The 12,273-nt window shown below is 47.2% G+C and overlaps 1 long non-coding RNA gene across 1 annotated transcript; it reads right to left on the bottom strand.

Annotated features, from left to right (window-relative positions):
- Positions 1 to 2,999: 2,999 nt before the first annotated feature.
- On the bottom strand, positions 3,000 to 4,597 carry LOC122709421. The gene is made up of 3 exons (XR_006345513.1): positions 4,469 to 4,597; positions 3,642 to 3,897; positions 3,000 to 3,359 (listed from the first exon to the last, which is right to left on the bottom strand). It is a non-coding gene; the product is annotated as an uncharacterized LOC122709421 (long non-coding RNA).
- Between the last annotated feature and the right edge of the window lie 7,676 nt (positions 4,598 to 12,273).

Raw genomic sequence — 12,273 nt, 5'->3', positions numbered from 1 at the left:
TACTGACGTCACTCATGTGGCTTAAGTTCATACATGTAAGGTGGATGGTCCTTAAAACAATTCAGCATAGCTGAAAAGATTTTAGATCTTATGTTTCACTTGAATTCACTTTTCTATGCTATTTATGGACCAGTTCACATATGTATAAATCAATCAACAAATATGTTAGTGAATGTGTTCAAAAGTTTTGGCTAGTAAGGTACACAATTTCAAAATAGATATTCCTAAATACCTTGCCCAGAGTCTTGCTTTCCTTTCCTACTCATTAAAAAATCAAAGGTCCTCTATATCTAGCTCTACCAATCACCTTTCAACCTTTTTAAAAACTGCTTCTTAGACTTCTCTGGTGGTCCAGTGGTTAAGACTCTGCACTACTAATGCAGGGGGCATGGGTTTGATCCCTGGTTGGGGAACTAAGATCCCACATGCTATGCAGACAAAAATAAAAATAGACTCACATATCCTTTGTCTCATGACCTGAAGACCCTGTTAACATTTTTTTTTTTTTCAAAAAACACAAAAACTGTTTCTTAGAGTTCCATTTTCTAGTCAGTCACATTGATAGACCTTTAATTGGATTCCAACTTTCTGCTGTTCCAAACAATGCTCTCATGGACATCCTTGTTCTATATATCTTGGCATAATTTTGCCAGTGTAACTGTAGGCTAAATTCAGGCAGTGAAGTTCTTGGATCAAAGGTTATAGACTTTAAAAATCATGATTGATATTACTCAATTGCTCTTAGAAGAATCTTAATATTAGGCAAATGACCACCAGTTGACTGTTCTTACATTTATATTTGCAAATGCCTACTTGTCCACATATCTTCTTCCCAGACACTAATTATAATAAAACTTTACAATTCCTGACAATTAGGTGAAAAATGGTATCCTGCAGTTTCCAGTGAAATTTTTTATCAGACATTTGCATCACTTTTTAACTGTCCATTCATATCCTTTGCCTTATTTTCTATTGTTATTCTGCTTTTTCTTTATTGATTTGTGTGAGCTCTTTGTAATTTAAATGAATTATGTTTCTCATATATGTTGCAAATATTTTCTGTTTTGTCATTTTTAAGGTACTTTTTGTCACACAGTTATGTTTTCTTTTATGGTATGAAACTTATGATTTTTTAATCTATGGCTTCCTTGCTAAAAAGGACTACTCCAAACAGAGATGAGCAATAAATACACCTATGGTTTTTAAATCTGTGGTTTCAAACTTTATCTTTGAAGTTTTTATCCACATATAATTTACTGGGAGTGGCAAGTAAGGTAAGAATCAGATTAAGTTTATATTTATTTACTTATTTTATATTTTGGCTACACAGGTGGCATGCAGGATCTTAGTTCCTCCAGCAGGAGTCAAACCTGTACTCCCTGAATTGGGAGCTGGGACTCTTAACCACTGGACCACCAGGGAAATTCTAAACTTTTTTTTCCAAATGGCTAGCCAATGGTTCCAACATAATTTGTTAAATAATTCCTCTTTTCACTTTCAAGCAAATCTTAAAGTGATCCATACTCGTTGAGTATCTAATGCCGACCATGCTGGTAGCTAATGACTGTGACCTGGATTTAAGGTAGAAGCTACTATTTAGCTGTGGGCAAGGAAAGATAGTTTAGAAGATTCTTCAGGCAAGAACCTTCTCGATACCAGCAGCTATATGCCCTCCCACTCCTGGTCCCTAATCCCGCTAACTGTGCACCTCTTGCCTCGTTGATAACATTTCTCTTCTGTTTGGCAGTTCTTAGCTACATGATCCTTTCTTCAGTGTGTGGACCAGCACACTGGTCAGCCACTCTGTAAATCGTTTTTGCAGAGAGCTTTTGGAGACCATTCAGGAAAAGCTATCAATGAATAGACTACAATTTGAAATAAACCATTGGTCTCTGAAGGTAAATAACTGAAGGCCTTTATATGGACTTGACCCTGGTCTTTAAGAAGCTGCAAGCCTTCTTTTAAATTGAAGTGGCCAGGTTTCTGTGTCTTACATGTGCAATTAGAAGCCCTGGGGGTGAGATTTAAAAGAAGCTGCCCTATGTCATTGATCCATTTGGTATGGTGGCGTGGGGTGGGTGGGAGGGACCCTTTGGTGGGATGGTCACATGTTTGTGTGTTAAGTCGCTTTAATCACGTCTGACTCTTTGACCCCATGAACTGTAGGGCTTCTCCAGGCAAAAATACTGGAGTGGGTTGCCATGCCCTCCTCTATTGAGATGACAGAAGCTAGGATTGAGCGGAAGTTCTCTTTATCTCTCTGGTTTTTCTAATTGTCTCATCTAGGCTGCGTGGAAAAAGCTGTGCTGGCGGGTGCTGGGATTCAGCCTTTACCCAGCAGAGAGGCTGGATATCTGCGCCAGGACTGGCCAAGCCAGGATCCAAATCTGGGCGTCTCCTTCCCACACTTGAAGGGTTCAAGCCCTGTAGACAGTCCCTGACCCTTGTGTGAGATAACGAAGCCCCCCCACTGCGGATGGAACCCATCCCCACCATGCACAGCCAGCAGAGGGAGGGTGTGGGGGATATGCCACCCACCCTGTGGCAACTTGCAAGTCCCAGAGAGGGTGCTTGACATCGCCTGGCACCCCCTTGCCTGTGCCAGCCTCCCAGTTCCTGAACTCTGGACCCAGGTTTCCACGGGAGGTTTTGATGCTCAGTCTCCAGGCAGGGCATGGAAGAGAGGGGTCCCGGGAGAGCCCCAGATAAAATCTCACCCCCGGGGCCTCTAACTGCACGCGTAAGACACAGAAACCGGCCACTTCAATTTAAAAACAATCTAGGATATCATGCTAATTACAGGGGTTTGCAAGCACAAGACCCGACAAGATTTAGATTCAGTAGTTAACAAAAATCGGAAGGTAGAGAGCAAGAATTTCACATCAATAAAAATATGACCCCACAACGTGCAATGGAGCTGTTGCAGTAAAATTTTTCCCCAGGCTGAAGGTTTATTTTCCATCATAGATGCTTCATTCCTGACAGAGGAGGGTGTGGGTGGGGCTGCTTGCTGTATTCACTTAAAAATCACTTCAATCTGCCGAAAAAGGTTGAATGACTCCTACTTTTTTGTTTAAAAAAAAAAACAACAAAGAGGCAGTTTTGAAATGAGTGGCTTCATTGAATCAAATCACCCAAGAATTCATCTCAGCAAGGCCGTCTAGGTCCCCAGCAGCCATTTTTCCTCCTGTTCTGTTTTGAAGGCAGAGTTCAGTCTTGTCATTCTGGGATCCCTATGTTTCTTTAATGATGTTACAGGTCTGTCATCCCAGTGCGTGCCTCCTAAGTCACTTCACTTGTGTCCAACTCTTTTCGACCCCATGGACTGCAGCCTGTCAGGCTCCTCTGTCCATGGGATTCTGCAGGCAAGAATACTGGAGTGGGTTGCCATGCCCTCCTCCAGGGGATCTTCCCAGCCCAGGGACTGAACCCGTGTCTCTTATGTCTCTTGCATTGCAGGCAGGTTCCTTACCACTAGTGTCACCAAAGAAGCCCTGTCATCCCAGGGAAGTCACCTTTCAGGTCACACAGCAGCCCCCCACCCCGAGGCCAGTGAATACAAGGGCATCAGTGCCGTCCCTGGGTCTCAGGAGGAGTCCATCCCACGGCAGCTAAGGCCTGGGGGAGGGGCACCCACTCACCTGGGCTGCCAAGGCCACAATCGGTGCTACCACAAAGGACTCAAGTGTTATCACAGGACAAAAAGCATTTTGCCAAAAGGGAACCATAACTCTTAGATCTTGAAAAGTCAAAGTGTCCCCTCTCTCCCCAGGCTGCTCTGAGCGTCTGAGGCCGGCGCCTGCGGGCATCGGGTCAGGGCCGAACCAGGCCCCCATGGTACCGTGCTGCATTTCTCAATCTAACTTTGTTTAGTTTGCGGAGAACATTTTTTCGATCCTGAAAAAAAAGAAAGAAAGAAAGAAATCACTGTGGTTTCTCTCCTACTCCCACCCTCTATAATGGCCACTTTTAAGAAAGAGTTTCACCATGTTTCCCATAAAACCAAAAAATAATGAGGATGCTGGCCAGACATTCTTTGTTTCTTTTCTACCATGTCTGTTGGTAACCCCTACCCCAACCTCTTTGCCCCAGGCCTGCCTGTCTGCCCGCTGTCCCCACACACCCCTCATTCACGCTGGGCCCCAGCCAGGCCGAGTCCCGCCTTTCTCCTGGACAGACTTCCCCTTCCAGAACCCTAGCTCAGCACTTTCTCGCTAAGTCACCCAGGGCTAGGGCTGGAGGCGACCCAGTGACTCCCCAAGTCACCCGGCTTGTCCTGCCATCACCCCTTCTCCCTCCCCTCATCCTCATGGGTACTCATAACCCATCATCACCATCAGCCACGGGTCCCCAGCTCCGTGTGGCCTGCAGCATCAGACAGTATTATTCTGCACCCTCCCCTCTGTAAGTCTTCTGAAGAGACTTCACATGTGTGGGCATGTGGGCGCTCTCTTCTCCACCCACATACTTTTAGGGATTCCTGTGTCTTCCAGTCACTTTCTGTCACCGGTCTCCTCCCCGCAGTGTGTTCACGACTTGGCACCTGAATGCTGTTGACTGACCAGTTCCCGTCCTTTCTACTTCCTTCAGCAGGGCAGGGTCATGACTGAGTAGCCGGTTAGTCAAAGCCTCTGGATTCTCTTAAACTGTCTTGCTACTGAGTCACCACGAGAGCGTAGACAAGCCACTTCCCTTCCTCATCCCCCACGTCTGCAGCCTTGCCAGGCTCTGTGCACATCCTCAAACAACGTGGCTAGAAGGAACCTAATGTGCTGCTCATTGTGCTGGGTTTGTCCCTGGCTGGTTCTAGAATCCCAGGTAAACACTGGAGCCAGCACAGGTTTTCCCTAGCTTCTCAGTTCCTAGCCCACGAGAGAACCACAGCAGCTCACTGCAGCCTCTGCCATCAATCGTGCTTAGAGAAGGGAGCGAGAAATTCAGACTCTCTTTCATACAGTTCTAACTCATGTGCAAAAGTAATTGGGTCCAACTCTCAGGGAGTGACCTGAGGAATGAGGGGTGAAGCTAAGCAAAGCTGCCACCATGACAAAGAAGTCTCTAGTCTGCTCATGAGAGATTCTGGCTTCAAACCTTACACCATGCCTTGGCCCACTGACACTACTAACTACTCTGATGTCAAGCACTGGTTGTTTCTGTTGTTCAGTCGCTAAGTCGTGTCCGACTCTTAGCGACCTCATGGACTGCAGTATGCCAGGCTTCCCCATCCATCCTTCACTATCTTCCGGAGTTTGCTCGAATTCATGTCCATTGAGTCGGTGATTCTATCTAACCATCTCATCCTCTGCGGCTCTCATTTTCCCTTCAATCTTTCCCAGCATCTGAGTCTTTTCCAATGTCAGCTCTTTGCATCAGGTAGCCAAAGTATTGGAGTTTCAGCTTCAGCATCAGTCCTTCTAATGAATATTCATGACTGATTTCCTTTAGTCGTGAATTGACTGGTTTGATCTTCCTGTCCAAGGGACTCTCAAGAGTCTTCTCCAGCACCACAATTTGAAAGTATCAATTCTTTGGCACTCAGCTTTCTTTATGGTCCAACTCTCACATCTGTACATGACTACTGGAAAAACCATAGGTTTGACTATATGGACCTTTGTCAGCAAAGTGACATCTCTGATCTATAATATGCCGTCTAGGTTTGTTATAGCCTTCCTTCCAAGGAGCAAACGTCTTTTAATTTCATGGCTGCAGTCACCATCCACAGTGATTTGGGAGCCCATGAAAATAAAATCTGTCACTGCTTCCACGTTTGCCCCTTCTATTTGACATTAAGTCATGTCACATCGTGGGACTGGATGCCACAATCTTAGTTTTTTCAATGTTGGATTTCAAGCCAGCTTTTTAACTCTCTTCTTTCACCGACATCAAGAGGTTAGAGTGGCATCATCTGCATATCTGAGGTTGTTGATATTTCTCCCAGCAATCTTGATTCCAGCACTTGCCCATTTGAGGTATTAAACACACCCTGGCCAAGACAACTAAGCTGGTTTCAGAGGAAATGATAACAGGACTCTGGCTTGACTCTAAAAGGCCTTACTATCTTCTGAGAGTTGGAGTATTTGCATATGAGACCTGGGTCTGGGCCGGCAACTTTCAGGCCCCTTGACTACCCTCCCTCTTCTGGGAAGGAATATGCAGGTAAGCCAAGAGAAGCAGTAAGCAGTGTGCAGTCACCCTCAGAGATCAGCAGAAACAGAGCCGCCCATGTTTGGCTCAGAACCCAGATACCAGGCACTGGACAGGAATTTGCCCTTGGGAAGCTGTTGCTTAACCTTCTGGTTCCTCAGGCTCCCTGCCTCCTCGACAGAGGCCGAGCCCAACCAGGAGGCTGGCTGAGGCCAGGCTGGTCAGCCAAGGCCAGCTCACCCAGGGTTAGGCCAGGCTGGGAGGGGTGTAGCCTAACCTGTATGAGGCCAGACACTGGGCAGGATCCTAGTGGACAGGCAGGTCTGTGCCGCTTCCGTTTCCCAGTGGGAAAGGACAGGTTTCCCCAAAGCTGTTTGGGGAAAGACTCAACTTGTCTTCAGCCTGAATCTGATGGCGCTGGAAGCACCAAGGACCCAGGAGGAAGCTAGAGCCCATTACAGGCCTTGCCTGGAAGTGAAGAGGGGTCTGTTTGCAATGGGATCTCCAGTTGACACAGTTTCAAGGACAAGCCCAGCCCTATGGGATAGACTTGGGGTCTGTGGTCTTTGTCCCCAAGTGGCCCCCACGCCCCCCGACATTTTCCATTATCAAAGAGAAAGGAAGAGAAGAACAGAAGACAGTTGTCTGAGGATATTTATTTTCCCTTCTGACGTAAACTGAGTTGGAAATGTCCCTAGGGACACCTAAGGCTGCTTCGACTGTAAGGCCTTTGGGTGGGTGATACATCCAATCTCCAATCTGCCCTGCAGGCTGTTGGCGCTAGACAAATGGGTAACAGCACCATCACTGTGGGGCTTCCCTGGTGGCTCAGAGGGTAAAGCATCTGCCTGCAATGCAGGAGAACCAGGTTTGATCCCTGGGCCAGGAAGATCCCCTGGAGAATGAAATGGCAATCCATCCCAGTATTCTTGCCTGGGGAATCCCATGGACAGAGCAGCCTGGTAGGCTACAGTCCACGGGGTTGCAAAGAGTCGGACATGACTGAGTGACTTCACTTTTTCGCCATCATTGTGGTCACCTTCACAGGAGTATCTGGGTGGCACCCAGGGCCCCATGGCATTCGTTGGAGCTTCCTGCTTATTCAAATGGTGATAATTTAGTTGCTAAGTCATATCTGACTCTTGCATTGCAACCCCATGTGACTGTAGCCTATGAAGCTCCTCTGTCCATGGGATCTCCCAGGCAAGAACACTGGAGTGGGTTGCTATTTCCTCCTCCAGGGCAGCAGAATTCTGGAAGGATACCACATAGATTAAGATGCAAACATTTCTTCCTTCTCTGGGAACCCAAACACAATACAGATCTTGATGTGAAGGAGAGAGTGGGCTGAAGGTCGGGGCAGAGAGGGCTGGCCCCAGATTAGGTGTCTCTGATGAAAGAGATCCCAGCTGGGGCATTTCCTCCTGGAGTGATTCTGCTCTTATCAATTATGATGATAAATAACTGAGTCTGCACATCCCATTCATACACACATGTAGACATTGTGTCTCTGTGCAGGGAAGGAAGATTAGGAATCTGGCCCTTTTATTCTCTCTGATTTCCTATCATTTGGCCCCGAGTCCAGGAGCTCCGTGGACAAGGTTTTCCCAGGGGATGACAAACAGCTTGGACATTTCAGGAAGATTACAGTGGGTGATTGTGGGTGTGAGAGGTCAGTGGGGGAGGAAGAGCCCATCCTGAGGAGGCTCATTTTCACCACTGTCCACTTATTGTTTGTAATATTTATTTCTTTGTTTATCTATTTGGCTGTGCAGGGTCTTAGTTGTGGCACGTGGGATATTTTCTTAGTTGTGGCATGTGGGATCTAGTTCCCTGATCAGGGATTGAACCCAGGCCCCCCTGAGCTGGGCTCATGGAGTCTTAGCCACAGGAAGATCAGGAAAGTCCTCACTGTTGAGTTTTAAAATCTCAAGTTTGCTCTCTTAGCGCCCTTGGCTTTAAGGCTGTCCCAGTAGATACAGGAAGGCCCAGCACCTGGGAGATGGGAGGCCTGGGTTGGAGCAGAAGAGCTGCAGCTTTTCAGATGAGTTAGAATGAGTCACAGCCCAGGCCTCTGTCTAGTTAAGCAGAGGCCATGCCCCAGTTTTGTAACACCAGAAGGTGGAGGGTGAGGAGCACTCCCTGATCTGTATACAGTGGGGATGATTTCAGGCCCAGGTTTGAGAACTGAGAACCCACTACCTTCCAAGTAGCCCCAAGGCCCTGGGGTCCTCACCCAACAAGCCCACCCTGCTTCCTTCTCCTCTAAGCAGTGCAAGCCCAGCTTCCCTCAATTCACTCCAAGAAGTCTTATTTACCTGTCCTCAGCCAACTCCCTTCCACACAAGCAGTCTTGTCTTCCAGGCTGGGAAGGGCCACTGTTGACATCACCTCCATGGAGGGAGGAGAAACACCAAGAAGGGGTCAGTCGGTGGTGTTGCCACATGTTCTGGAGGCCAGAGGAGGTTTGTTCTCTTGCCAGGCTCTCTGCGTTCTTTGGTACTGGCTCAAGCCAGCCCCTCCCCCGCCCCCGGGGACACCAACCAGGATGTGGTAAAGTCGCTCTGGGGTGCCCACCACCCTCACTGACTAGTAAATCCATAGAACACATAAGATGAAATGTACAACCATCACAAGTGGATGAATTAATTTATTTATGCATTTAGTGAGGAATTTCCCATTGCTTTCTAGATGAGTGAAAGGTACAGGCTGGCTTTGGATGGTATCTGATTAATGAGAGGCAGATTTGGACAAAAACATAGTAAAGGTCTCAAATGCCTTGGATGGTATTCCGAGTGGAGTGACCTGGATGTTTACAACAAAAAGCAAAACAAACACCATCTTCTCATTTTGGACACTTTCTGGTGGATGTTAAGAGTTTGCCTACAGTTTCAGCAGATGCTGGAGTTTCTTGACACGTGTGGTGAGTGGTTCTGAGGAGCAGGATGCTGGATGAAGGATATGGGGGGCTCTGTTCCTGGTTGAGGTGTGGCAGGGCCTCTGACTATCCCCTCATCTGTGTCCTGTGGCAGGAAGTAAGGACGCCGGACAGGGCATCTGGGAGAGGCCTCGGTGACCTAACCTCTCTCTTGTAGGTCCAGGGGATTCCTTCAAAGCAGCCTGTGAGAAAACTGGATCCGCAGCTCAGTACCCCAAATGGGGACACCCAGCATAGTCACCTCACCCGACCCAGCATCCTTCATTCAGCAGCTTTCACCGAGAGGGTCCATCTGTACATAAAACACTGGGAGGGGGATGAAGGCCTGTGAACCATCACTTGGGGCTGCTGTTTAAGTTGAATTAGAGAATTAAGACCAGTGGACAGGAGAAGATCCAGAAACATTGAAAGATTGTGGCCCTGACTGAGTGTGGTGGTGAATGGGCTTTGAAAGCAACTGGGGCTGGAGCTGGGACTTGAAAGAGAATCAGAATTACATTAGGACACTGGATATGGGAGGGTACCTTGGGCATAGCCAGAAAGGGGGTGGGTAAACCATATGTCAAGTACGCTTAAGTACTCAGCACAGCAGCCCTGGGCCTGGGTGCGGGGCAGGGAAAAACAAAGTGACTAAGGCAGGTTCTAATCAGCCTTCGTATATTCCTGAAACTCAGGCGAGGGGGTTGGACTGATTCAGAGGGACCAACAACAAAGTGTTGTAAGGAAGGTATGGTTCAGTGAGGCAGTATTGACGGAGAACTGACACTTTTCCGCAGACTGTGATAGATCCCGGAGGTTGAATCATAAATAAGACATGATTGTTGCTTCTAGAGAGTTTCTAGTTTGGGAGACAGATGGATAAGAGACAGACACTTTCTGTAAAATGTGATGAGTGCAGTGGTAGAAATATAACCCAGTTGCTTTCAGAGCTTAAGGATGAGGCTGGATGCCTGTTGGTCTGGAGATAGGGAAGCCCCGGATGGACTTGTGGGTCACAGCAGGAGTTTGAACTTTGTCCCGAGGGCAGTGAAGGGAGGCAGGGGAGAGATTGACCTGGGACAAGGGAGGGGCAGGCAGGACGTGAGAAATGGAGGCGGTAGATGAACAGGTGAGGGTGGAGGCCGGGAAGAGCTCATTAATTGAGGCGGATGAGGCCAGCGGCACTGGGGAAGGACAGGGTAGGAGATGCTCGGAGGTCAAAACATTCACCGGAAGCTCTTGAACGTGGCTTGGTGAGAGGGGAATAGAAGCTGGAGCTGCAAAGGAGAGACTTCTAGGCGCATCCCAGCTCTTGGATGCTGGCACCTCATCCTGAGCGCAGGGCATGGATCTTCCAGGTGGAAGGCAATTGTGGAACCAGTTATCTCTTTGAGATCAGTCTGTTAATTCTTTATGTTCTCTAAAAGGAGTGGAAATCCCCCCAATCTCCCAAAGGTTACCTCTGCTGACTCTTGGGAAATAATTTCCGTCAAGTCACTTTTCTCCTGCCTCAGTTTTCCTTTGGTTTTCCCACCGTTGTAATGATACCAGATTTGCAATGTGCTGTCCTGCTGCATTGAATATCCTTGTATGTCTCTTTATCTGCTCTTAATATTATCCTGGTTCTCACGAATGTTCATATTTTTACATCTGTTTCGTGAAAAATCTCACTTGCCTGCTTTTTCATCTTCCTTAGCAGCAAACTTTGAAAATGTATCTTCTCTTTCCACCTCTCTTTCCCTCTCTCTCCCCAACTTTTTTCCTTGCTTCCTTATATTGAGTTGGCCAAAAAATTTGTTTGGATTTTCCACAGGATATGATGGGAAATCCTGAATTTTTGGCCAATACTTTCTCTCTCCCTCCTGCCTACCTTCGTCTCAAGCCTCTCTTTCCTAAGTTAGAAAAGGACACTTTTTTTGAATCTGCAAAGTATTGTTGTAAGATGCACACCAGAGTATTTCACAAACACCCAACATCCAAGAAGTTTCAAGGCCACTGCTGGGCAAAAGGCAGATTTCTGGTACTAGCAAGTCTCACTGGGAGGGGCTGGGGCTGGTGACTGGTTTAGTCTAAGCCTGGGACAGTGGTCAAGATGGAGAGGAAGGAGAAGGCAAGACAACCGAGGCATGGAAAGGTGTTTCCTGGATTTTTCAAGACCTGTAGAGTCTTCCCCTGTGGTCCAGTGGTGAAGAATCTTCCTGCAATACAGGAGACACAGAAGACATGGGTTTGATCCATGGGTTGGAAAGATCCCCTGGAGGAGGAAAATGGCAACCCACTCCCGTATTCTTGCCTGGAGAATCCCTGGACAGAGGAACCTGGTGGCCTATAGTCCAAAGGGTTGCAAAGAGTCAGACATGATTGAGCAACTAAGCAAGCACAGAGTCTCAGAGCAAGGGAAGTTTTGAGTTGGCCAAAAGTTTCAGTTTGGGTATTTTAGAGCATCTTATGGAGAAAACGGAATGAATTTTTGGCCAGCCAAATAGAATATATTCTATTTAGGGAGGAAAACAACGTGCTATCTGTCAACTACGCCACAGGCCCACACTTGGAAAGAGATGTTTAATATCATATAGTGTCAACAGCAATGTTTCATCAGAACCGGTTTGCCTGTCCATTGCTAGATACCATTTCAAAGTAGGTGTAAACAGCCTTGCTCTCTCTCCCTCTCTCTCTCCCCTCCCTCTCTCTCTCCCCTCACCCAGCGAAGTTTCCAAAAGAACCTTTGTTTAGCCATCATACTCACAAGGTCTCTTTGTCCCAAGTGGCTGTCACTGTCCCAGGCCCTTGTGTGTGTTTCTCACGACATGACCAGGAGGGAACTGGTCTCATCACCCACAGACAGGTTACCTCACTCGTCCAAGGTCACCAGAATGTGTCACAGCCTGGGTTTAAACCCAGGTCAGATGACCCGAATCCATTCTCTCAGTGATGGCACCATTCTACCATTTCTCTGTTACATACTTTTTACTTCACAGTTGTTTTTCCTTTCTTTTCTCTTTTAAAATATTTATTTGGCTGTGCCAAATCTTAGTTATGGCACTTGAGACCTTCAATCATCGTAGCAGTGTGTAGGACCTTTAGTTGAGGCATATGGGATCTAGCTCCCCAACCAGGAATTGAACTCTGACCCCTTGTGTTGAGAGTGCAGAGTCTTAGCCACTGGACCACCAGGGAAGTCCCCAGTTTTTCAAATAGAGAACAGGATTCTA

Source organism: Cervus elaphus, chromosome 15 (genome assembly GCF_910594005.1).
Source record: "Cervus elaphus chromosome 15, mCerEla1.1, whole genome shotgun sequence".
Classification (NCBI taxonomy): domain Eukaryota; kingdom Metazoa; phylum Chordata; class Mammalia; order Artiodactyla; family Cervidae; genus Cervus; species Cervus elaphus.
This window is presented reverse-complemented; position numbering and strand designations above follow the sequence as displayed.